Source organism: Equus caballus, chromosome 7 (assembly GCF_041296265.1).
Source record: "Equus caballus isolate H_3958 breed thoroughbred chromosome 7, TB-T2T, whole genome shotgun sequence".
Classification (NCBI taxonomy): domain Eukaryota; kingdom Metazoa; phylum Chordata; class Mammalia; order Perissodactyla; family Equidae; genus Equus; species Equus caballus.
In genome coordinates, this window is record NC_091690.1 from 29820961 (window position 1) to 29847049 (window position 26089).

At 38.4% G+C, this 26089-nt stretch overlaps 2 long non-coding RNA genes across 7 annotated transcripts in view; one reads left to right on the forward strand and one right to left on the reverse strand.

Moving 5' to 3' along the window:
- The window catches only part of LOC102147431 (uncharacterized), an 87116-nt gene that overhangs the window by 49910 nt on the left and 11117 nt on the right, over positions 1 to 26089 (reverse strand). The window contains exons 3-5 of one of the 5 annotated variants that reach the window (XR_011440809.1): positions 24378 to 24775; positions 20498 to 20660; positions 18068 to 18298 (exon numbers count right to left, since the gene is read on the reverse strand). The exons of 2 other annotated variants lie outside the window; for them this stretch is intronic. This is a non-coding gene — a long non-coding RNA (uncharacterized lncRNA). Of the gene's footprint in view, positions 1 to 16359; positions 18299 to 20497; positions 20661 to 24377; positions 24776 to 26089 lie in introns of those variants that run through there. 2 more of the 5 variants (XR_290558.4, XR_002809090.2) reach the window with 2 other exon arrangements.
- The window catches only part of LOC138925106 (uncharacterized), a 128188-nt gene that overhangs the window by 48078 nt on the left and 54021 nt on the right, over positions 1 to 26089 (forward strand). The window lies entirely within an intron of this gene.

The window sequence follows — 26089 nt, forward strand, 5'->3', positions numbered from 1 at the left end:
GCTGGTAGCCTGATAGGGTTTTGTTTGCAAGTTTTCTTCTCTCTTGCTGCTCTTTATAACCTTTGTTATCAACTTTTGACAGTTTTCATTTAATATGCTTTTGAGAAGGTCTTTTGCATTGAGATAATTAGGAGTTTTATTAGCTTCATGTACTTGTATATCTAGTTCATTTCCCGGGTTTGGGAAATTCTTAGCTATTATTTATTTGAATAATTTCTCTGCTCCTTTCTCCCTCTTTTCTCCCTCTGGGATACCCATTATCTTTATGATGCATTTCCTAATTGAGTCAGGTACTTCTTGTAGAATTTCTTCATTTTTAAAAAATATTAGTTCTCTCTCCTCTTCCACCTGAATGATTTCTAAATTTCTATCTTCAAGCTCACTAATTCTCTGTTCCATATGGTCTGCTCTATTTCCAATGCTACTTTATTTTTAATCTCATTAACTGTGTTCTTCATCTCTAGAATATCTGTTCGGTTTTTTTCTTTTTTAGAGTTTCACTCTCTTTGGTGAAGTACATCTTCTGTTCATTAACTTTATTCCTGAGCTCATTGGACTGTCTTTCTGAATTTTCTCATAACTCATTGAGTTTCTTCATGACAGCTATTTTGAATTCTCTGTCAGTTAGATTGTACTCTTCTGTGACTTCAAGTTTGATTTCTGGAGAGTTGTCATTTTCTTTGTTTTGCCATGTTGTTGTATTCTTCTGGTACTCAATGAGTTGATCCTCTGCTGGTGCATTTGTGGTAGTGAACACCTTTTTTACAACTTTTTATTAAGATTATGATGGTTTACAACCTTGTGAAATTTCAGTTGTACATTATTGTCAGTCATGTTGCAGGTGCACTACTTCACCCTCTGTGCCCACCCCCCCCACACCCCCTTTCCCCTGGTAACCACCAATCCATTCTCTTTGTCTACATGAGTAAACACATTTCTTACTTGGGTAAGGCTTTGGTTATTTTGATTCTGAGCTACTTCTGGTTGTATTTGAGAGCCTGCACTTTTCACCCTCCACTGCCTCTGTCAGAGGTGCTGTCAGTTCCCTCCTTGTGCTGCTTGTGCTGCTGAGGTTGCTGGTGCTTTGCTACCTACTGTGTCTTTGCAGTCTCAGGTTTCACCTCTGGGGTCACTAGGCTGTGAGCACTTTTGCTGCTTCTGGGGTTACCTGGCTCTTGTGATCCCCCATTGGCTCTCTGTGGACTCTCCGTGGGCTCAGGTGATGCTGTCCTATGCACTACCTCCACTTCTTCTCCCCAGTTGTCTGGGATATTGGCAGCACTTCTGCCAGGGGCACTGAGTTCATGAATGTCACAGTCACTGCCAGCGGCCCAGGCTGTTATATACAGCCTTTACTGAGGTAGAGCTGGTGTTGGGGGGGCTGGCACCAGGGGCTGGGTCATGAGTTCTGCTGTGGTTCCTGAAACCTTAGGTCACAGGTGCCATCTGCCACTGCTGGGGGAGGGGTAGGGGCTAAGTCAAGACTGTCATTGCTTCTCCTGCAGCCTCTGGTCGCTGGTGCATGCTGGTTTGCTTTTTGAAACCTCAGGTCAGGACATCACTGCCCTTGCTGCTGGTATCTGCATTGTGGATGCAGCTGTTGCTGCTGGAAAGACCAAGGTCAGAGTCATCACTGCCTGAGGAGGGGTTAGGGGCTGGTTCACCAGCACTACTGGGCTTCCTGGAGCCTCAGGTTGTGAGCATCACCCACCACCACCAGAGAGGGGGGTACTTTTTATTTTAATATTGTTCTTTGCTGTTGTAGTTGCTTGTCTTTTTATATCAATTTTAGCATCAGCTTATTTACATCTACTAAGTATCCTTCTGGGATTTTGATAGGAATTGCTTTAAACCTATTGATCAATTTGGGGAAAATTGATACCTTTATTATGTTGAGTCTTCTAATCTCTGAACACAGGGATTTCCTTTTATTTAAATTTTCTTTGACTTCTTTCATTAGCATTTTGTAGTTTTCAACATTAAGATTCTGTATATGATTTATTGGATTTATGACTAAGTATTCCATTTTGAATGTGATTGTAATTGATATGATCTTTGAAATTTTATTTTCCAGTTTTTCATTTCTAACATTTAGAAATATGATTGAATTTGTGTGTTGAACTTTTGCTTTGTTAAAAACTTCTCATTAGTTCCATGAGTTTTTTTTGTAGATTATTGGGGTTTTCTAGGTAGAAAATCATATCATCTGAAAATAGAGACAATTTTATTTCTTCCATTCTGATCTGTATGCATTTCATTTACTTTTCCTGTCTTATTGTATTGGCTAAAATGCCAAGTACTATATTGACTAGAAATTATGAAAGCAGACATCCTTATCTTATAGCCGATCTCACAGGGAAAGCATTCAGTTTTTCACCATCAAGTATGATGTTACTCCAGGTTGATGTCAGATCTTTATCAGGTTGGGGAAGTTTTATTCTATTCCTACTTTTCTGAGAGTTTTTATTATGAATTGATATTGAAATTTGTCAAAGGCTTTTTTCTGCACCAACTGGTTTGATCATATAATTTTTCTTCTTTATAAACATATGATGGATTGCACTGACTGATTATCAAATCTTGTATTCCTGGAATAAACTCCTCTGAGTCATGGAGTACTATTATTTTTATATATTTCTGAATTTGAATTGCTAACATTTTGGTGAAGTTTTTTTTACATCTCTATTAGAGGGATATTGGTCTGTAGTTTTCCTTTTTATAAATTATGAATTCAAGTTCTTTAAAATTATAGGACTATACAGATTATCTATTTTATCTTGGGTGAGTTTGATAGTTTGTGATTTTTGAGGAATCAGGCAAGTTTATCTAAATTGTCAAATTTATTTGTAATATTTTATTATCTTTTTAAAGTTTATGGAATCTGTAGTGGTATCCCCTCTTTTATTCCCAAGATTAGTAATTTTTTTAATTTTTTAGTTTTGCTGGAGGTTTACAGTTTTACTGATTATTTTTCAAAATATCAATTTTAGATTTGATTGATTTTATCTATTATTATTTTGTTTTAACTTTTGTTGATTTCTGCCCTTATCTTTATTATTTCCTTCTTTCCTCTTGTTTGGGTCTACTTTTTTTTTCTATTTTTTTGATGTGGATTTTCAGAATATTAACTTGATACTTTTTTTCTTTTGCAGTATAAGCATTTAGTGCTATGAGTTTTCATTTCAGGACTGCTTTAGCTGTTTTGCACATATTTAAATATGCCATATTTTCATTTTAATTCAGTTAAATATAGTTTAAAATTTGTTTGGAGATTTCCTGTTTAAGCCATGGATTATTTGGAAATATGTTGTTTAATTTCCAAGTGGTTGAGTTTTCTTGTATTTCTTTTATCGACTTCTAGTTTGATTGCATGGTGGTAATAGAATATAGTTTGCATTATTTCAGTTCTTTAAAATTCGTTAATGTTTATTTTATGACTTAAGATATGATCTATGATATAGATATATGATCTGTATGATATATAGATCATATCATGGTTAATGGTTAATTTTTATATGTCAACTTGACTGGATCATGGGATGTCCAGATATTTAGTTAAGCATTATTTCTGGACATGTCTGTGAGAACGTTTCTGTATGAAATTAGCATTTGAATTGATGGAGTCAGTAAATTGGTTTGCGTTCGCCAGTGTGGGTGGGCATCACTCAGTCCATTGAGGGCCTGAATAGAACAAAAGGTGGTAGAAGGAAGAATTTGATCCTTCCTGTCTGATTGCTTGAGTTGAGACATTGACCTTCTCCTGCCCTTGGCACTCCTGGTTATCAGGCCTTCAGACTTAGACTGAATTATACCACCAGTTTTTCTGGATCTCCAGCTTGCAGACAGCAGATCGTGGCACTTCTCAGACTCCATAATTGCGTAATTAAGTGAGCTAATTCTTTATAATATACCTGTAGTATATATATACACATATATACTATAATACTATACATATTGTATATATAGTCTATTGATTGTTTCTACAGAGAACTCTAACCAATACATCTGTATTCTTGAATGTCCCATCAACACTGGAAAAGAATGTATATTTTGTTGTTGGAGTAGTGATTGTAAAGGTCAATTTGATCTCATTAGTTGAAGGTATATTTCAGTTCTTCTATATCCATTCTGACATTTTGTCTAGTGGTTCTCTCAATTACTACAAGAGAGGTTCTGACGTCTCCAACTGTATTTATGGATTTTTCTATTTCTCTGTTCAGTTCTGTTAGTTTTTGCTTCAGGCATTTTGCAGCTCTATATTTTGATGCATGTACATTTAAGATTCTGTCTTATTAGTGAATTAACCTTTTAATCATTATGTAATGTCTGTATTTGTCTCTGGTAGTTTTCTTTATTCTGAAGTTTATTTTGTCTGATAGTAATGTAGCCTTTTCAGCTTTCTTTTGATTTATGTTTGCATAGTGTTTTCCTCATCATTTAATCTTTAATCTACTGCTATAATTATATTTGAAGTGAGTTTCTTATAGATAGCATATGGTTGAATCATGGGTCCCCCCTCCTTTTTTCCCCACTTTAATCCATTCTGTCAATCTCTGTCTTTTAAATGACATCTTTAGAACATTCACTTTTAATGGATTTACTGATATGTTATGTTTTAAATCTACCACTTAACTTTTTGATTTATGTTTGTTCCTTCTGTTTTTCATGCCTGTTTCTTTTCTCCTGTCTTTATGTGGGATACTTGAGCTGTTTTATAATTCCATTTTGATTTGTCTATAGGTTTATTATTTTTTAGAGTATCTCTTTCTATAGTTATTTTAATGGTTGCTTCAGAGACTATAACATAAAAACGTACCTATTTTGCAGTCAGCTAGTGTAGAAATTAATAAAAGAAACCTTGAGTACATAGGAGTCGAGAAGGCCTGTAGGGGGAGCTCTCATGCTCCATTGCCCGTCAATTATACGAAACAGGAAGAGACAGACATTTGTATCCAAAGTAGTAAATCTACTTTACTACCAAAGGAAGAATTCTCTCCTCACCTAGCAACAGCCTAGCCAATGAGAAATGCTACAGATCAGTCAATGAGAAGCTGTTGCCACCCTGAATTGTTATTTCCTCCCAATGCACTTTCGTTTACAACAGCCTCTTACTTCCTACTTTTTCTCTAAAAAAGTAGCTCCCCTCCTTTCTTTTCCAGATTTGCCTGTGGTTTACCATAGCATGCACTTCCCAAATTTCAATTTTTTTGCCTATTCCCAAATAAACTCATTTTGAGATAAAATAACAGACAACTTTGCTTCTTAAGTTGACACTAGTATTGACATTTTACCACTTCAAGTAGAATTTTAAATATCTTATCACATTAGGTTGGCTTCCCCTCTTGCCTGTATGATATAGTTGTTTTAAACGTTACATTGAAAACTATATCAGATAATATTATAATTTTTCCTTTAACTATCAAATGCAATTTAAAAAACTCTAGAGGAGAACAATAGTATATTATGTTTATCCATATATTTGCTCTTGGCATTGCCTTTTAATAAATTCCTAATGCTTATGGTTTCCTTTTATTATTATTTCCTTTCTGTCTGAAGAATTCCCTTAGCCATCTTTTAGAGTAGGTCTGCTGACAAAGAATTCTCTTTGCTTTTCTTCATCTGAGAATGCTTTTATTTTGCCTTCATTCCTGAGGGATATTTTCACTGGATATAGAATTCTGGGGTGACAGGTTCTTTTCATTCAGGACTTAAAAAATGTTGTGCCACTTCCTTATGGCCTCTGTGACTTCTGATGAGAATTCTGTTGTCATTCAAATTACTTTTCTCATATAGGTAGTGCATAATTTCTGTGTCTGCTTTCAAGATTATTTTCCTTGACTTTAGCTTTCAAATGTTTAATTATGATGTGTCTTCACATGGTGTTTGGGAGTTTATTTTGTTTGGGGTTCACTCAGCCTCTTGAATCTACAGGTTTCTTTTGCCAAATTTGGGAAGTCTTGGGTTACATATCTTCAAGTATTTTTTCAGTCCCACTTTCTTTCCCCTCTCTTTCTGTAACTCTAATGACAGAAATGTTATAGTCCACATATGCCCCATCCCTCCCAAAAACCCAAATACTCAGACAATCTACAAGTGAGTTCAAGGAAGAGATAATCATTTGTTTTATACAATGTACAAGGTCAGATATTTTTCCAAGTCATATTATGAGGGAAATGTAACCTTGATTCCAAAATCCAGGTAAAGGCAGTACCAAAAATGAAAATTATAGGCCCATTTTATTTATGAACCCAGAGGCAGAGAAGTAAGCTGTAAGCCTACTGAAATAAACAATTTATTAAAAAATAATGCATAAATGTCATGTAGATTTTTTACCTTCAAAGAAAGGACCAAAAATCACATGATTATCTCAGTAGATTCAGGAAAAAACATATGATCAGATTCAAAATCTATTTATAATTAAAATCTGTCACATACAAGGAGTTAAAAGGAATGTCCTTAACATGATAAAAGATATAAAAAAATACATCAAACATCATATTTAACAGGAAAACTTTAGATGCATAGGAATAAAACAAGGATGTCCATGATCGCTGTTATTGCTCAACACAGTACTAGAGGCCTTGGAGAAGATAATAAAAATGAAAAAGAAGTAAAAGGTATAAAGTTAGGGAGAGAAAAGATAAAATTGTTATTATTCAGGGATGATAAGATTATCTACAAAGGAAATATTACCCATCAGGCTATTGGTACTAATAAGAGAGTTCCATAAAAAATGATAATGTTCTTCTACATAAGTGCTAAGCAATTACAAAAAATAGAAAATAAAATACCATTCAAAATATCACAAAAGCCTATGAAGTACCTGGGAATTAATGAAACTCTAGGGCATTATATGGGAAATTTGAAAACTCAAAAGAATATAAATGAAGAGCTACACTATGTTTGTGGATGGAATGAGTTAATATTGTTAATATTTCTCCTTCAAATTTATTTTATTTTCAGAAAAATTAAAATTAACTAAATGTCCAGTAAGATATTTTTGAAAAAATAAAAGAAAAATAAAGCCACCGTTAATATTTAAAATAAGGGTTCATGAATGAATGAGCTCAGGGCTAAGTAAATTTTCATAAAAAAGAGCAAAAAGACAAGACTATTATATGACCAATAAGATATGAGGACATCCTATAAAGGATAGGAATTAAAAACAAAAAGATGTACTGGTACAGGAATAGATGAAACAGGACATGTAGTTTAAGTATAGAGCATGCATATGGAAACGATATATTATGGAGGTGGCAACAAAACCAGTGGAGAAAGGATTGATTATAAAATGTATGGTTCAGGTAAAACTATCTCACTCTGTGCAGAAGAGTAAAGTTTGATTTTTACCTAATGCCATTTATAAAGGTGATCGGCAGATGAATTAAAACCTAAATGTAAAAGATGAAACTTAGTAAAGCTAATAAAAAGAAAAAACTCAGACTCATATAGACTATTTTTGTGACTTTGGAGTTAGGAAGCTTTCTTAAATAAGACCACAAAAGCATACAACAATTGGTGGAAAATTGGTAGATTTGAGTAAAACCACTTTGCAGAACTGTTTGTCAGTTTCTTATAAAGTTAAACACATGAATAACCCAGCAATTCCACTCCTAGGTATTTACCCTAATTAAATTAAAACATATGTACACACAAATACTTGTACATAAATGTTCTCAGTGCTTTAGTTATAAAAGCCCCAAATTGGAAACAACTCCAACACTGATCAGCGGGAGAATGGATAAACACACTGATACACACATCTTAGACATAGCTCCAAAACCTTACACTGGGTAAAATAAACAATATAAAAAGGTACATATGGTATGATTCCATGTATATGAATTTCTAGAACACACTAAATCAATCTACAGTAACAGATAGCAGATCAGTGGTTTCCTGAGACCAGGAGTAAGATATCGACTTTAAAAGATATAAGAGAACTTTTTGAAGTGATAGAAATGTACCATGTCTTGATTGTGTGTGGTTACATGGGTGATTTATTTGTCAAAAACCACTGAACTGTGCACTTTAAAGGTGCATTTTGCTGTGTGTAAGTTATACCTTAATAAAGCTGATTAAAAAGAAAAAATCATAAAACAAAAAATGATGAACCATGTCAAAATAAATTATTATTGCTCCATCAAGAACACCATAAACAAAATTAACAAGGATACCTTGGATCAGATGGGCAACAGATTGGGAGAAGATATTTCATTGTCAAAAACTGATGAAGTTAATGTCTAGAATAGTTAAATAGTCAAAGAGCTTTGCTAATTAACAATACAAATAAGAAACCAGTATAAAAATGGGAAAAGTAATGAGTTAGAAATTCACAGAGGGGAAAATTCAAATAACCAACAAATATATAAGGAAATGCTCAACTTTACTAGTAATTAGAAAAAATATAATTAAAGTGAAAATACAATAACATTTTATATCCATCAGATTGGTAAAAATTAGAAACTCATGCAATACCAAATATTTGACTAGAATGAGGAAAATGAGAATCTTCATGTTGCTCACAGTAATAAAGATTGTTGCAGTCATTCTAGAGATGGATCTGGCAGTATTTTAATCAATAAATATTTGAGTGCTAAAAATGGGCCAGAAACTATTTTGGATGCTGGGGAAATCAACAGTGAGTGAAAAAACATATAAAAATATTTGCCTTCACTAAGCTTACAGTCTAGTGGAGAGAGAAGATGGCAAGCACAATTAAAAAGTAAAATTAAGGTATGTCAGATGGTGATATATATGGAGAGAAGGCAGAAGGGATAAGTGGATAGGGGATGGCTAGAGGAAAAAGGAACAGTTACAATTTTAAATTTGGCGGCTAGGGAAGATTTCACTGAGAAGGAAACATTTGAGCAAAGACCTGTGAGGGATTAACCACGAAATCCTGGAGCAGAGAGTCCCAGGCAGTTAACAGTAAGCACAGAGATCCGAACTGAGAACACTGCTAAAATATTGAAGGAACAGCAAGGTTACTGTGACTTGAGCTGAGGAAGTTAAGAGAAGAATAAGAGGAAATGAGGTAAGAGAGATAAATAGGGGCAGATAACAAGGGCAGTATATGTTTTGAAAACTTTGGATTTCACTCTGAATAGGATGAGAAGCCATTTGAAAGTTTTGTGAAAGTAGTCCCTATGGAAATTAGGTATGTATATAGTCTAAAATTCAGCAATTCTACTGCTGGCTAAATTCCACAGAAAAACCAGTACACAGATACATAAGACATGTACAAATTTTTTTTGAAGCATTTTTTGATATATGTGAAAGTGAGGAATAGGAGGCAACTGAGACATTCTTCACTTGGGGAATGAATATAAATATTCATTTATATTTATAATGAAATGAAGAAAAGATACATATAGCTTCTAAATAGTGTTGAGTGAAACAAAAACAAAAAGGAAAAGAATGAGATCTATTGCACAATATATGTAAATTTAAAATACATATATACCAAAGGCAATACTGCTTTTCAAAGATAATATTGATAAATTGATAATATTGATAAATATTCAAAGATAAATATCCAAAGATGTGAACCACTTTGAGTGAGTGTCTACGAGGAGGTAGTGAAAATGAAAGGATGATTGAGGATGTAAAATAAAAATAAATAAATTTTTAGAAAGAGAAAAGACTTACGGAGAGGTTAAAAACAAATCACCTGCAATATTATATTCCCTCAGACAGAACCAGAAGCCTATTTCTCCTCTTTTTTTAAAAAAAAAAAACTTTTTTTTGATTATAGGAAATTTGGAACAATATAGCAAATCACCATGTAACCATCATCCAGCCTCCAAAATGACCAACTCATGGCTAATCTGGGGCCATTCACACCCTCCTCTATTTTCCTCTGCCTATTTTTATTTATTTTTGGAGTATTTTAAATCAACTTCTTTTGGAAATATAATTTACATATCTAATAAAATGTACCCATTTTATGTGTACATTTTGATGAACGTTGAGTATAATCACCACCTCAGCCAAGTTACAGAATATTCCATCACTCAAAAAAAAAAATCTCTGGAGCTCCACTCCAGTCAATCTCCTGTCAGCACCTTTAGGTAACCACTGATTTACCTTCTATCACTATAGATGAATCTTTTCTCGACTTTTGCCCACAAGCAGTATGAAGTTTCCCTTGTGTTCATGTTTTCCTTTAAATTCTTGGACATATTTATAATATTTGTTGTAGAGGGTTTTCTACTGATTTCAACATATATGTCATTTCTAGATCTGTTTCTAATGCCTGCTTCTCCATATGTCTAGTGATTCTCAATTGGATGTGAGACATTTAGATTCTACTTATAAAGTGTCCAGATTTTGTTGGCTTTATTTAAACAGTGTTGGGCTTCGTTCTGACAGGCAGTTAATTTACTTCTGCATCAGCTTGGTCCTGTGAGGCTTATTTTTAAGCTTTGTTAGGGTGGTTTTGGAGCCTTTACTCTAGGGTGACATGACCTTTGCTGTGTCTCTATGGAATTCTTTAAGTGTTTAATGATGTCTCTTACTTGTCTGAATGGAATCTGTATGTCTTCCAGTCTTGTGTGAGTTCTGGTAGCTGTTCAGTTTATAGTTGCCTGGTAATTGATCATTCCTGATAGTTGTTCTAATAAATGCAGTATACATGGTACAAGTGTCTGTGTGTGTGTGCATGCTCTTGTGATCTTTGCTTAGGATATGTTGTTCTTTTAAGGCTTGTTTGCCTCCCTTTCGTTGCTTAGGTTCAGAATTAACAGGTTGAGTTTAAGAGTCCAAGAGGCCTTTCTTATGTTTCATCTGTAGTTTCAAACTAACACAGTGCACTGGAAGGGCCCTGGATTTCAGTCAGAAGCCCTGGAGTCAGGCTCTGGCTCTCATTCCAAGGCTTGGTGAGCTGCCACTACCTCAACTTTTGTTCCCATATCTTTTAAACAGGGATAATAATACCTGTTTTGACCAAGTCACGGGACTGTAGTAAGGAACAAATGGGTTGGTGTTGCTCTGTAATAGTGCTGTCCAATAGAAATATAATGTGAGCCACAAAAGTAATTTAAATTTTTCTAAGCCACATTAAATAAAAGTAAGAAGAGTCCAGTGAACTTAATTTTAATGACATATTTTATTCGACCCAACACAACCAAAATATTATCAATTCAACATGTGATCAATATGAAAAAAGTATTAAGGAGCTATTTTACATTTTTTTATACTAAGTTTATGAATCCAGTGTATTTTACACTTACAGTAAATCTCAATTTGGATGCTAAATATTAATCAGATATACTTGATCTGTATTTAGATTACATAATATCTATAGTTGATTAAGTAGACTTATATCCCTCAACTTTCCCAAACTTAAAAAGTTTTTTAGTGACTGACTCATATTAGTTTTTAAATTAAAATTAGTTAAAATTAAATAAAATTAGAAATTCATTTCTTTAATCACCTCGGCCACATTTCAAGTGCCTAATAGCTGTATGTGGCTAGTGGCTACCATATTGGATAGCGCCACTGTATAAACTGTAGTGCTCTATATACCTGACATCGTTTATAGAAGTTCTCAAATTTCAGTTGAATCTTACATTGCTTGTTTCGCTTTGGGCCTCCAAGTTAGAGAAATAAATTTCCTTTGCTTTGACCTACAAAAGAATTTCCCAAGGTAAACCTTCCAGCTTCCCTGACAACTGGATTGCTTCCACTTCAGTAATCAGAATTTATTTTGTCTAAGAGTCACTACACATTCTGGGAAATAAATACATCTCTAAGAATAGGGGAAAGATGACCAAAATAGGCTGTTTTTAAAGAGCTGAAAAATCGATTCCTGGTAGTAATGCAATCTGGAATACATGAAACCATTAGCGCAGGGAGCCCACAGCGAGGTCAGGATCTATTCTGAGCCATGGAGAATCGAGCTCCCATGTGATTTCAGTGCATTACTAAGAACAGACTGTAATTCCGGGTAAGGCCAAACTCATCATCTTAGGGTGAGGAGCATCACAGGGGGTCACCTCACGTGTCTGGGATCTGCTGGCAGAGGTGAGACAGGGGATTGGGGCAATGACAAAGGACACTCTACCCCAAGCATTTTTTTTGTAAATTCATCACAGAATTTGGTACTAAGGTATTTTTCTTCTCCTTCTTATTTGAGTAGCAGAGTAGAGACTCTTCACAGTTTTTCTCTGCCTCTACAGAGAATCTTTGATCTGAAACAACCTACTGTGTTCAGCCAGATTGGACTGTTTTAACAAACACCTATCTAGCCCTTACTGCATCCCAGACATTGTTCTAAGCACTTTACCTGTATTGACTAACTTAATTCTCACAAAAAGCTTATGAGGTAGATAATATTATAAGCTCCACTTTACAGATGAGGAAACTGAGGCAGAGAGAGGCACAAAGTCATACTGCTAGTAAGTGATGGGGATGGGATATGAACCCAGACAATCTAGGTTTTTGAGCAATCAGTAAACTCTGTGGCCTATACTACTCTTGGCTATGGATCAGAGGCTAGATTTTTAAGCCCAGCCCAGAATGCCGAACCTTGCACCCAGTCACTAAAATTCAGATGCCACCCTCCCTAATTAACTAGTGAAATCTGAGGAGAGCTCAGAAACCCATCTGCCTCTGTGGCTGTGTCCTGCTCCTCTAGAACGCCCTCCATCAAAATTCTACTCATCCTTCAAGGCTCAGCTCAAAACAAGCCTTCTCCACTGGGTTTCCTAAACCTCTGGAATCAAAATTACTCCCTTTCTCATCTCTCCCAACCTTTTACTGCTTAATCTCAAATAGTGCAGTTTTTTGAAAGCTGCCTTGAATTGTAGTGCCTTCTCTCTCCTCTCCTAGGCTGTGAGCCCCTAGTGGCTGGGAAGTGCATCTTATTCATTTTTGTATCCTCCATAGCACATAACCCAGAACCTTTTGCCTTCTAGTACTCATTAAGTGTTTATTAGTAATTCATTACTACTTATGTATTTCTAATTTGAATAGAAATATAATATATTTGAAAATGCATTGCAGGGGTCTTCAAGAAACTTAAATTCTAAATTTAGTTCTGTCATCAAGTAGCTACATGCTTTTGGACAATTTATTTCACCTCTCTGAGCTTTAGTTGTCTTGCCTGTAATTGGAAGAGATAATCTCTAAGGCCTCATGACATTTGTGGAATAGGCTATTATTTGCTCTGAATTTATGTAGACAAAAGGTTTTTAAACAAGTCCCTTAAAGGTGTTTCATACCTTCTGAGATCACTTCTGGGCTCCTGGGGTGAGGTAATTCTAAACAGGAGCACATGAGATGGGTCAGCAGAAGCAGCCCCTTGAGAGACCAAGGCTGGCTGGCTGGTGCTTTAAAATTCCAGCCTGGTGAAAAGTCTAGATCTTTAAGGAAAGGACTCTGCGTAAAGTGGTAGATATGGTAGAAGACAACTTCAGGAAACAGAAGAGGTGTTTCTGTCCTCAGTGTGCTGATATGAGGTAGGGATCGCAGGTTAGTTAGGCTTCCCTCCAGAACAACCTGGAAATAGCGTGCAGATAAGAGGAAAGGACATGCAGGTGTTAAGGTGGTCAAAAAACAGAAGATAACAAGTGTCGGTGAGGATGTGGAGGAATTGGAACCCTTCTACACTGTTGGTCAGAATGTAAAATGGTGCTGCTGCTGCGGAGCACAGTAAGGAGGTTCCTAGAAAAATGAAAAATAGAACTACCATATGACTCAGCAATCCCACTTCTGGGTATATAGCCAAAAGGAAATGAAAACAGAGATAGCTGCACTCCCATGTTCATTGCGGCATTGTTCACAATAGCCAAGATATGGAAACAACCCAAATGTCCACTCACAGATGAATGGATAAAGAAAATATGGTATAGTCACACAATGGAATATTATTCAGCCTTAAAAAAAGGAAATCCTGCCATTTGCAACGACATGGTTGAATCTAGAAGACATTACACTAAATGAAATAAGCCAGGCACAGAAAGATAAATACTGCATAATATCATTTCTATGAGGTACCTAAATTAGTCAAGCTCACGGAAGCAGAGAAGAGAATGGTGGTTACCAGGGGCTTGGGGGTGGGGGAAATGGAGAATTATTATTCAGTTGGTATAAAGTTTCAGTTATACAAGATGAGTAAACTTTTGAGATCTGCTGTACAACATTGTACCGGTAGTTAACAATACAGTATTGTGCACCTGAAAATGTTTTAAGAGAGTAGATCTCATACTAAGTGTTTTACTACAAAAAACAAACCAAAAAAAGGAACATAAGGAACTTTTGGAGATGATGGATATGGTGATGGTGTCATGGGCGTATGCATATGACTAAACTCATCAAATTGTATACATTAAATATGTGCAGTTTTTTCTATATCGATTATATCTCAATAAAATAGTAAGTAAAATAAAAAAATAAGTAATTTATAATGTTTGCAACCTAAGATTAAAAATATTTTCAAACCAGAAAAGGTTGAATCTGGCTAGATCCCTGACTTAGAGTTACATTCAACTTTAAGAACAAATGAAGAGGGTTATAAGGCAGGAAATAGTGGGATTAGGAGAATTAAATATTTGCCTGGATCAAATAGTGTCAAAGTTCCTAAATGTCATATACAAATTTTTAGGTTATGAAATATTGAGTTTAAAAAGTTTATGCATTTTTAAATTACTTCTTAGTGATTTATCCTGATTATCAGATCTATAGAACAGAGATTCGTGTCACATTTCTCTCCTTACTAGGTAGAGCAACAGCAGAGGATTTTTGTTTTATTTTTCTTTCTGTCTTCACTCCTCTACTAGCATATGGTGGAACAAACCCTAGACTCTGAACCATGGGACTTAAACTCCGGTCCTTCCTCGGCCATTGGGAAGGTAGAACTTGGGTGAGTCACTTCGCTTGCTGGATCTTAGTAACAGCATCTGTAAAATGAAGGGATTTCTAGGAAGTGATGCCAAAAGCCCTTTCAGCTGGACGAATGGTCTGTGATAGACACTTCCTCCACCAGGCTATCAGCACCTGGAAGGCTGGGCTGTGCCTGACGCATCTTGGAAGCCCCCAGTGCCAGCGAAGTTCCTGGTACATATTGGGGGCTCAATAAATGTTGGTTAAATTGAACTGAATTGAATATAATATATGAGGAAGCAGGAGATGAGAGCCAGAAACTTACAAAAGTAAAAGCAAGCCTTTCTTTCTCTCAGTGTACAAAAGCTAAGAAGAGACCATTTTGCTAACAGGTAAAGACCCCGACGGAAGAAGAGTGGAAGGAACATTCCACCACATGGGGCAGTAGAAGCCCCTGGAGTGTACAAGGTCTTGGGGAAGATTATTGATTATAAAGGAAGAGAATGCTGATAAATGACGAAAGACAAATCTAATCAAAATAGATGCATACAGTTAAACTTTGACACACAACACATTAAAAATTAGTAGAAAAGCTCCCAAATTGTTGCTTACATTTTCAAAATATAAATAATTATTTCTGAGTAGATAATGCATATACCGAGGATAAAATTTAAAAGATTTTTACAGTTTTTATTGGAAATATTTTGTCTTTTTATAGGCTATTTGAATAAAAAGTTTACTTCCTTTTTTTCATGAGGAAGATTGTGGCTGAGCTAATATCTGTGCCAGTCTTCCTCTGCTTTATGTGGGATGCTGCCACAGCGTGGCTTGATAAGCAGTGCTAGGTCCATGCCCAGGATCAGAACTTGTGAACCGTGGGCCACCAAAGCAGAGTGCACGAACTTAACCACTACGCCATGGCGCCAGCCCCAGTTTACTTCCTTTTTCAGGCAAGCACCAAGTGGAAATACCAGTCATTTGATACTGTACCACCTGGGACCGAAGGCCAGAGCCCTCTGTTTAGAAGCTGGTAGCTTGCAGCTGTGTAGCTTGATGGCAGGTGAAATGTTGGCATCTTGAATGCTGAACCAGTGAGTAAGGTAAGAGTGAAGTTGTTATCCCATTGTACAGAATGAGAACCTGAGGCCTAGAAAGAAGATATAATTTAGACAAGGTCACTTAGAGGGACACTGGCAGAACCCAGTTTGGAAAGCCAGCTAACTTCCCTTTGCTCATTCATCGGGGGCTTCATTTATCTCGTCTTCCTGCCCAGGTCATTTTCTTGGAAAGGGAAGCATACTGCAATCCTAGGGTCAGGCCCGGCTCACCCAACTGCTCAGCGCCTGCCTGCAGAGGTGGGAATATTTCTCTGGCCGAGGCTTATGACAGTTTCAGGGGAGAGTCAGATTCCCTTTGGAGATGAGCACATTGGGATCTTTGTTCCCAAATGGGTCACATTTCCTCATGTTTATTGAATTCTCTCAATCACAAACTTGATCTCTGGGTCCCAGGAAGGGGAGCTTGCTAACTAGAGAACATGCAAAGTTGAACTTTATTTACTCTTGATAAGAGAATCCAAAAGGAAGTTAACTTTTTACCCCTTCTCTTCTCAAAGCCATCAAAAGAATTATGAAATCTTTTCAAGATCAAACAGTGAGGTTCTTCACAAAGGTTGTCACAATGGATTAATTTGCAGATCTTTCTCCCTTCTTTCCCACTGTGAAGAAACAAGGGGGACGGATTCTCTCCTCTCTGCACGGGCATGAAGGCTGTCACAGGCCTCTCTGCTCCCTTTCTCCCTGCACTCCTCGTCCCATCGCTCCTCAGGACCTGTCCCACCTGGCAGAGTCTGAGAAACCAAAGCTAGAACGCAGGTGTAGGGACCTTCCTGATCTGCCCAAATAAGAGTCTGTAAAGACAGTTCGATGAAGTCAGTTTTGAGGCTGTCATTCTGGAGAAAGGCACCAGTCTCCCAGTAGACCAACTTTACTTCCCTAACTTCTTTCTCCTTCCAGGACAGACAGAATGGCCTCCATGTATTGGGTCCATTGTCTTTTATCGTTAGTGCTCCCGACTTTCCAATCAACACATTTCTTTAACTCCTGTAAAACAAGCTCGTTAGAGCTGTCTACAACGCCATGAAGTTCTAGCTTCCTCTGGTTAATTAGGAGGCTTCGAAATGTGTGAGTGTGTTGTAGAAGCTGTGCTGTGGGTGATTGGAGCACTGAGCAAGTTCACTTATTTAATATTTAATGCTGAGCTATGTTCTACTCTGAAGGAGGATTAGGGGAAGGAAGGGGCTGTGTGCTAGCCATGAACACATCTTTTCCTCTCTCCTCCTTCTTGGGCATGTGTTGCTAACCTACTTGGCTCCTCCCACCCTCAGCCAAATAAAGAAGTGAGCAAAAGCAACATCATGGGAGAACCACTGTTCTTCAGGCATGTACCAAAAGGAGGCGTTACTAACATTATCCAGGCAACTTGGATCCTCTGCTCCCTTTGGAGAGGGAGGCTTTGGGGATACATGCCATGATGATTTCTTACAGGTGGCAAAAATATTATTCAATGCACCGCTGAGCTTTCTGCTCCCTTGTTTTGCAGAACTAACGCTAAAGGCCAGTACATCCTGGCGAACCTGTCTGGGCCTTAGATGTTTCTCCATCTCCCTAACCACTCATTTGCTGTCTGGTCTCCAGGTGGCTAATCTAATCTACTTTATTTTGTGTCTTTTAATTTTATTATTGGATGTAACCTTGTCCCAAAGTCTGGGACTGTCACCTCCACGAACCTTCTCCAATTCCCTCTTTACAGTCCGTTGGTTCATTTACCCTGTAAATATTTATTTGTAATCTCTGTGCTGGGTGTTGGGTGTCCAAGAATGAATAAGACAAATGCATCCCCTTCTTACCTTTGGAGTGTGTAGTCTAGCCTGAAAGATGGTCATTGAACAAGAAATTGCAAATGTGATTAGTATTGGGCTGATATGCAGGGAGTTACAGGAACGTATTAGAAGAGACTTAACCTGGAACTTGGATGGGTCAGGAATGGCCTCCCTGACAAAGTGCCGTTTAACTTGGGACCTGAAGGAAAAGAATGAGCAAGGAAGATTCCAGGTAGAGAGGAGTCACATGTGTGAAAGTTCTGAGGTAGAGAGGAGTATGGTGTATTGTAGGTAACAGGAGGCCAATGTGGCTGAAGCATAATAACAGTCGATGTTAATTTGGCATTTTGTGTACCTGGCAAGGTTCAAAGCAGTTTACATGTATTGATGTATTTAACCTTCACAACGAGCCTGTGATGAAGAAACTGAGAACATGGAGGAGTTAAGTAACTTCCCCAGGGTCACATAGCTAGGAAATTCCAAGCTGTGGAAGACGAGCCAACACAGTTTGGCTCCACCCCTCGCCCTCTGAATGCAGCACCAAACTTCAGAGGTACCCACGGAAGACGAGATTGGGACCACATCACACATCTGAGGAAAAGAAGAGAGAAGATCACTGAGTTAAGTCAATTTAGACCACAGTGAAAGTTAAATACAGCACGCTGGTCTTCTAAGAACCAACTTCAATTTCTTTCTTCATATGGAAAATTTGGGGAACGCATTGAGAGTCTAACTCTAGGTTAGGTGCTGGAGAAAAACGAGAACCAGTCAGATTAGTCCTCAAAGGGCTAACAAGATCCTCATAATTTTGAGGGAAGGAAGAGGTTAATGTTGAAGAATTCATGGAACAAGCTGCCCTTAAAGTGGCCTTGTAGGAATCATTAGGATCCAGATTGGTGGAAGCAATGAAATGTTTTCCAAACTGGCGTCCAAGGGCCACGTTGAGAGTAAGTGGGGCTGACCTAGGAGGCGGGGAAATGGGGACAGGGAAGATAAAGCAATTGATTGTTTGAGGTTCTAACTATCAGTATCAAGAGTGAGGCTTTTTTTTTCCTAATAGATAATGAGAGGCTACTGCTAGTTCTTGTGTAGGAAAGAAAACCAATTAGTTTCTAGAATGCTCTGGCTGGAAGCCGTGCGCAGGTTGCCCTGGACTGCAGTGAGAGCCATGCGTTAGTACCGTGTTACGTCAGGTAGGAGAAGCCTCCAGGAACAGAAAAGCAGATCTCAATGTCATTTACTCTTTTTTCTTACTTGCTTTAAATATGCTTTCAAATGAAAGTTCCTGTGGATCAGTATGTGCTCTCGTTCTTGATCAGAGTTAAACCAGTTTCTCATGGTCTCTAAAACGAGACAGGATTGCTGGCTGATAGCTCAGACCAGTTTTATTAACCAAAAACTACCTTTAAACTTGGCACCTCTTCAGCCAGAAACAAACATATTATTCACCCTGGACTGCCCTGAAAGGGGTAAGAGAAATGAATGTAATTTAAGGAGACAGTCCTTAATTAAAGGAGCCACTTGGTAAATTTCAATGGCGGCCTTGTTTTGGCTAGGACTTTTTTCTTTTTTTTTCCCCCATTTTAATATACTTTTCCAAATCCTCTTGTTGTGGGAAAGTTTATCACATTTGGCTTTTACCTAGTGAATTTTTATTTAATCTACAGCGGATGCTGTGTCAGGTTGACTCTAATTCAGGATTGGCATGTGCATCGTATCTTAACGCCAAAGCACGCGGGAGGACAGAAGACTCAGAAGCAGTGAATGCAGCCCGTTGTGTGGCTGTGAGTTCTCAGGATGACTGTGTGGTGCCCTGGCATTTCAGGGCAGCCCAGAGGGGTGAATGGGGTGGTTTCTTTTCTTTTTTCTGGCATACGCAGTTTAGGGCCTACCTACTCCAAGTAGCCTTTCTGAGTGGGCTTTCCTCCACTCCACATGTATATTTTCTCTCTTAATCTAATGTTACACGTTTTCTTGGTTGGCATTATTTAGTGTGTGAGTAGAGGTGCTGTAGCAGTGAGTGCTGCCCATGGTCAAGCAAATCAAGCAAGAAGGATTCTACTGTTTCAGTGAACATCCTGCGTTGCTCATTTACCGCTCGTGGAGCTACAGGGCTGTGCATGCACGTGTGTGCATGCGCGCGCACGCACACACACACACACAGTCTGGTTTTGCCTTCAACCTTTTTTTTCATAGCCTCTCAGGATTCTGGCACAGGAAGGGACTTTATAGATAGTAAAGTTTATCCCCGTTATTTACAGAAAAGGAAATTGAGACCTAGAGAGGAAAGGAGCATGGATGCCAAAGGCCACAGAGCTCATAAAGCACAGGGCTCAGAATGCAGATTTCCAGACTCTGGTCTGGTGCTCTCTGTTCACCTCACCACCTAACTTTCTCATGCTTTATAAAGAAAGAAACAGGGACTTGCAAGATTGGTAACTTAGGGTGTTAAAAAGCAGTCGACTTAGAAGTCATTCATACAGATATGTTTTGAACTCAGGTCTCAGGACCTCCAGACCAGAACTATTCTGTGGGAGAGGTACTTGGGTGCTGTTTAGGTACACTTGGAAATGCAGAGGTGGAATGAAAGCAGTTAAAAAATTATCTGAGCCCCGTGCTCTCTAAGTCCCAACCCCTACAAGCCCTGACCCCATCATCCCCAGAAGCATTGCTGGCTGTGTTTTTCTTGAAAATGTCAAGAGAAGGCAGAGAGCATGGCTCAAAGTGTGCAGAGACAGCCCACTGAATAGATATGCCAACACAACACTTCCGGTCACCACAGTTAATTACCTGAAATGTGCAGCTTATGTGCAGCCCATGAATCAGATCAGAGCCAGTTCCTGGAAATTGGGCTTCAGTAACAAGAACTTTGGGACGTAAGAGTCACAGTGAGGGGGAAGCAGCCCAGTGGGACTCTAGTCGCTTGGTACCACGTTGCCAAGGCCAGGGTAAGCTGGAAGAGAAATGGGTGTCTGGAGCCTACCGCCTCTGACTCTGTCATTGCAGAAGCCCCACAGTGCCTCCCAGCCAGAGCTGCCCAGGGCTGCCCACTCCAGCACCATGTTCTTACCTGCCTTCCCTTGGTAGCACTCTATGCTGAAACATTCTTCCCCATCTACTCTCACTACCCTTTTTCTGGCTAAACTGGCCTGTTTTGAGTCCCACTTCTATTTTCTGCTCTCCTTTGTCACTATCAGGGGTCTCACTCATTGGTCTATTTGGGGACATTCCTGTTGACAAGGAGAATTTGTATTTTGTGGGATTTGCACCTGTATGAGTCAGCTAGGGCTGCCATAACAAAATACATACCACAGAATGGGTGGGTTAAACAACAAAAATTTGTTTTCTCAGAGTTCTGGAGCCTGGAAGTCCAAGATGAAGGTGCCGGCAGCAGGGTTTTTCCAGAGGCCTTTTTCCTTAGCTTGCAGAAGTCCACCTTCTTTCAGTGTCCTTGTATGGCTAAATTTTCTCTGTGCACAGGCATCCCTGGTGTCTGTCTCTTCTTAGAAGGACACCAGCCCTATTAGATTAGGCCCCACTCTTGTGACCTCATTTCACCTTAATTAACTCTCTAAAGTCCTTATCTCCAAATATAGCACATTGGATGTTAGGGCTTCAACATATGAACTTTGGGGGGACACAAGTTAGTCCATAACAGCACCATAGGTGGTTCCTCTTTGATAAAGTTACTTGCAGCCCTATCCCAGAGGAGTAAGTCTCCCATAGCAATAACGTAAGTCACCTCCACAGGCAACCGAGGCAGGTGTTTTGGACAGAAGCTGCAATACACATCTCCTAGGCTGCCTACAAATAAAGCCAGACCTGAACAAGTAAAGATTTATGTTTCCAATCTCCGTGTGATGGGTAAGGAGAGTCACAACATCTCCAGGATTATAACTCGGGAAGCTGCCCAAGTGGTACTTGCAGTAGGTGCAAGGAATTGCCACAGTGATGTGCCCATATTCCTCAGGAGCCAGCCAGTTTCATTTTGTTTGATGACTTGAATTTCATTTTAAACATTTAATTTCAGAAAGCAGGGAGACGTATATGGGTATCTGTATTACATACAAATAAGTGGGTGTGATGTATATAAAGAGACTTTCTTTCACTATGAGCTTTGAGAAGGTTACAGAAGGTTCATAGATTAGATGAGATGCTGGAGAGAAAGGTCATCATAGTTAGGAGCTTCATTTTGCACTGTGAGGCCAGACTACTGTGACACTGAGCCAGACATCCCTGCATTAGGCACTGTATAACGTTAATAATATCTAACATTTAGTGGCCAGTTCCTTTAATCAATTTTCACTGTAACTTTCTGAGGTAAGTGTTACATTATCCACATTTTATAGAGTGGAAACTGAGGCATCGTTTGCTCAAGGTCATAAAACTACTAAGTAGAAGAGGGCTATCTGTCTGATATCAAAATCCAGATTCATCTGCGGTCAATCTGAAGAGACAAAACATGAACACCTGGAAATGAAGAACAGAGGGCTAACCTGTACAGCTGACATAGTGCTGTGACATTTGGAAGAATGAGGGGGTTAGTTTGACACATTGTTGGAGAAAGCCCCATCGAAGAGCCATTCCCTGAACCAAGCCTTGGAGCATAGGTAGAATTTAGAGAGGGACAGAGGTGGGGAAAAGAGTGTAGGCAGAAATGGAGGCAGAAATGGTAAATTGAGTGCAGGGAAGAGCAAGAAAATTGGCCTTTATTTGGGGATTTGGAAGTGAGAATGAAAAGAGAGGATGTGATTATATTTGTCAAGATTGGTGCTGGACTCAATCTTGAAGGGGAAGCAAAGCCTGAGTTGAATCTTAGAGGATGGGTAGGATTTAGAACTGGTAAATTTTCATGAACAGCCGGTCACCTGGAACCCAGAACTGAGATCTTGAGTCAACTTATGGGAATTTGTGTATTGAAAGTATTTTAATAGCAAATAGCCACCAGCCCCTCTGCCTACCTAAAATAATGACTAAATGTCAGGAAAGTGAAAGAAAAAAACGACTCGACATTTTTGTAGATTTTTCTCTCTCTTGGGTACAGATGGATTTGTATGGAATTGTTCTTATCCACGGGGAGGCCATAGTCTAAATGAAAGCATGAGTCATAGTTCTATGTCTTCTCTGAGCCAGAAAAAACTGTCTACATGATCAGTCATCTTATGTTCTCGCTGAAAAACGTGATCATCAGCTCAGACTTCGAGACTTCTATTACATATGCAGAATTACCTTGAAATCATTTAACTCCCATCCACAAAATTAACTCCATTAACTCCTATATAGGAATATGACCTCAGAATTAATTATTTTCCAAAACACTGTGTCCTCCTTCTTCATAGGTTTCCATGATCAACCACTTTAGTCATGTCGCTAGATGTATCTGGTATGTTTCCAACCAAAGGCAGCTTCTTATATGCTTTGGGATCTTTATATCCATTGATCATGTCGTCTTTTTCCTGTTCTCTAGATTTCTCTTCTCTTAGGAGATGAAGTATTAGGAGAGAATGGAGGACTTTGGTGAGAACCTTTGTCATACACTAATTTTGAACCCAAGAAATTGTTTCACTGGGGTGGCATCAGAAGTATCAGGAGTAAGTTGCTGTTGGAAGTGAGAGAGTACTAACATCATTATATTGGATGTGGGGAGTATGGACAGCTTGGGGAGGGAAAGCTGGCTGGGAAGTTCTCAAAATTCCAATCCCTAGGGTAAATCTTCAAGAGCGAGTGCTTAGAGATTGGTAGGCTTTGTGACTTTACTAAGATGAAGTCATGTAAAGCCAGCATATCTTCCACTTGTTATCCAATAAAATTGACAAAACCCAAATTACCATAGTGTCATCTACAGACATTTTCTAAGCATCTTTTCTTATGCTCAAGAAGAGAAGAGAAATATCAAGAAAAATAAGTCACGGCCCCAGTCTAGAAGGAGATCATGGTTTACTTTTGGAGGCTAGACCCAACTCATGAAACGTTAACACACATTATAGTAATTATAATAAGTCTTAATAATACTTAATTATAGTAAGTCTTAATTACACAGAGTCCAATAGTTCTCAAATAATGTTGTACATCACAGTCAGTCGTGCACTTGTGAAAGTGCAGATTCTCAGCCTCTATTCCTGGAAATTCTGAGTGTGGACCTTTGCATCTGTGTCTTTGAACAAGCTCCATGTCCACTAAAGAACTATTGGTTAAGACAATAATGAGAGAGAGAAGCAGCTCATGATGGGCTGGGACAGTAAGGGAAATCCCAGCACTGAGTACAGAGGTGGAAGAGGCAAGTTCATGGATCTGAGGGTATATCTATGGGTAGACAACCTGGGTGGAGTGAGGGATTTTAACAGGAGGTGGTGTCCATTGGGTAAATGCCTGGAAGTTCTGGGGACTAGTTCCACCCTGTGAGAACAGGAATATAAGAATGATTTAGTTCCTTAAACCAAGCACCCTGATGGAGAAGGTGATGTGTTAGAGAGGCAGGTGGAGGGGAGAGGAAAGTAGGTCTTGGATCTTCAGTTGGGCACTTAGCTAGTGAGGCCCCTCAGGAGGAAGGAAGAGGGGTGTGGATGCTTATGTTCTTCTCCCTCCCTGTCTGCTCAGTAAAGCTAACTGATTTCTAGTACAATGCAGGGTGCACTTTAAACAAAACACTAAGATTAGCCAATCCACTTACCTTCCCCAAAGGAGCTCACTCACCCAGAGGAAGCCTGACAAATGATCAGGTAAAATATTATGCTTTTAAGAAGGTCCCTTATATCTCTCAGAGAGTCAATACAGTCCATTATGTCAGTTCCTATCTACTGGCTTCTTTCTCAGCTATTTATATTTCCATTTAGTTGAAGCTTAGGCAAAGTTCACCAAGGCCCAGAAAATGAGAGTTATCAGAGACTCGTTAGTTATCTTTTCTAAAACCATCTATCTCTCTCATTCCACCCACTCTGGTCCTAGAGGTTTGTGTCTTCCTTCTGAGCCTTTCCAGTGTGAGATAGTGCTTTATCCAACGTTTCCACTCCCATTCTTCTGACAATATCTTTTCCTTTACTGGTCTTCCTTCCTCTTTTTTTGTTCTTTCTGTGGGGAGGAGGGGAGAGTGAGGAATTGGAGGAAGGGAAAGAGCTGGCTGGTTCTGGTTCTCTTGCACTCTCTTGTTTTACTTTTCTCTCCTGTACCATTTTGTTTCTATACCTTGCACACCCTTGTCAGTCCAATCTTCCTTAAACATCACTCACAGAATAGTAGAAGAGATGAGACAGGTGTATATTGATGCAGAGATAAACTGACAGTGCCTTGAAAGATAAAGTTAGAGAGTAAGGTAAGATACTTGGGAGAAAGAAGAGAAAAGGAGGGGGCAATGAGAAAGGGATGGGAAAGGCAAGTATAATAATAATAACAATAGCAGCAACAACAACAATGACTATGTCTTAAGTACCTAATGTGCCAGGCAGTGTGATAGTTTAAGTCATTTAAGCTTCACAATGCTCCTTTGACTGCAGGTTATATCTTCATTTGTACAATAGAGATAAAAAGACTCAGAGTTTAACCATATTGCTCAAGATCATACTGTTAGCACAAGGCACCGCTGGAATTCAAACTTAGCCTTCTTTCTCCACTACATCAGAGAAAAATAAGCAGGTCATTTTTTTTTAAGATTTAAGCTTAAGATATATATATATTTTGGCTGGGAAACCTTCACTCTGAGCTAACATCTGTTGCCAATCTTCCTTTTCTCTTTTTCTCCCCAAAGCCCCAGTACATAGTTGTGTATTCTGGTTGTAGGTCCTGCTAGTTCTTCTATGTGAGCTGCCACCACAGCATGGCTACTGATGGATGAGTCAGGGCTGGTTCAAGGTACATTTTTCAAAGAAGATTTCTAAGATATAAATATTTTGAAATCTAGATAATTTTATATGCCCATATACTCGCACATGTACATATACCCAAATATATACATCAAGAGTAAAAGTTATTTATTTAGTTCAGTTGTATTCTTTCACTTGACCTCATAATCTTGGAGTTGAAAGGGACCACAGGATTCCTCAAGTCCAGTGATAAAAATCTCTCTACAATATTCTTTATTCTACTTCTGCTTAAGTATTTTCAGAGAAGGGAACTTGCCACCACAAAGACAGTCTGTTCTATTGTTGGACAGCTCAGATGTTTATCTAATTATGCCTCTAGGGTGCTGTGAGGATGATCTCAGAGTTGTCCAACTATTTTTGCCCTCTGAAGTTACACAAAATACATCCAATTGTTTTTTCTCAGGATAGCTCTTCCTGTGTGCGTATGTTCTAAGAATTTCCACACACACACATGCACACATACGCACACATGCACGTGCACACACACACACACACACACAAACACAGAACCTTAAAGTCTCCTCTT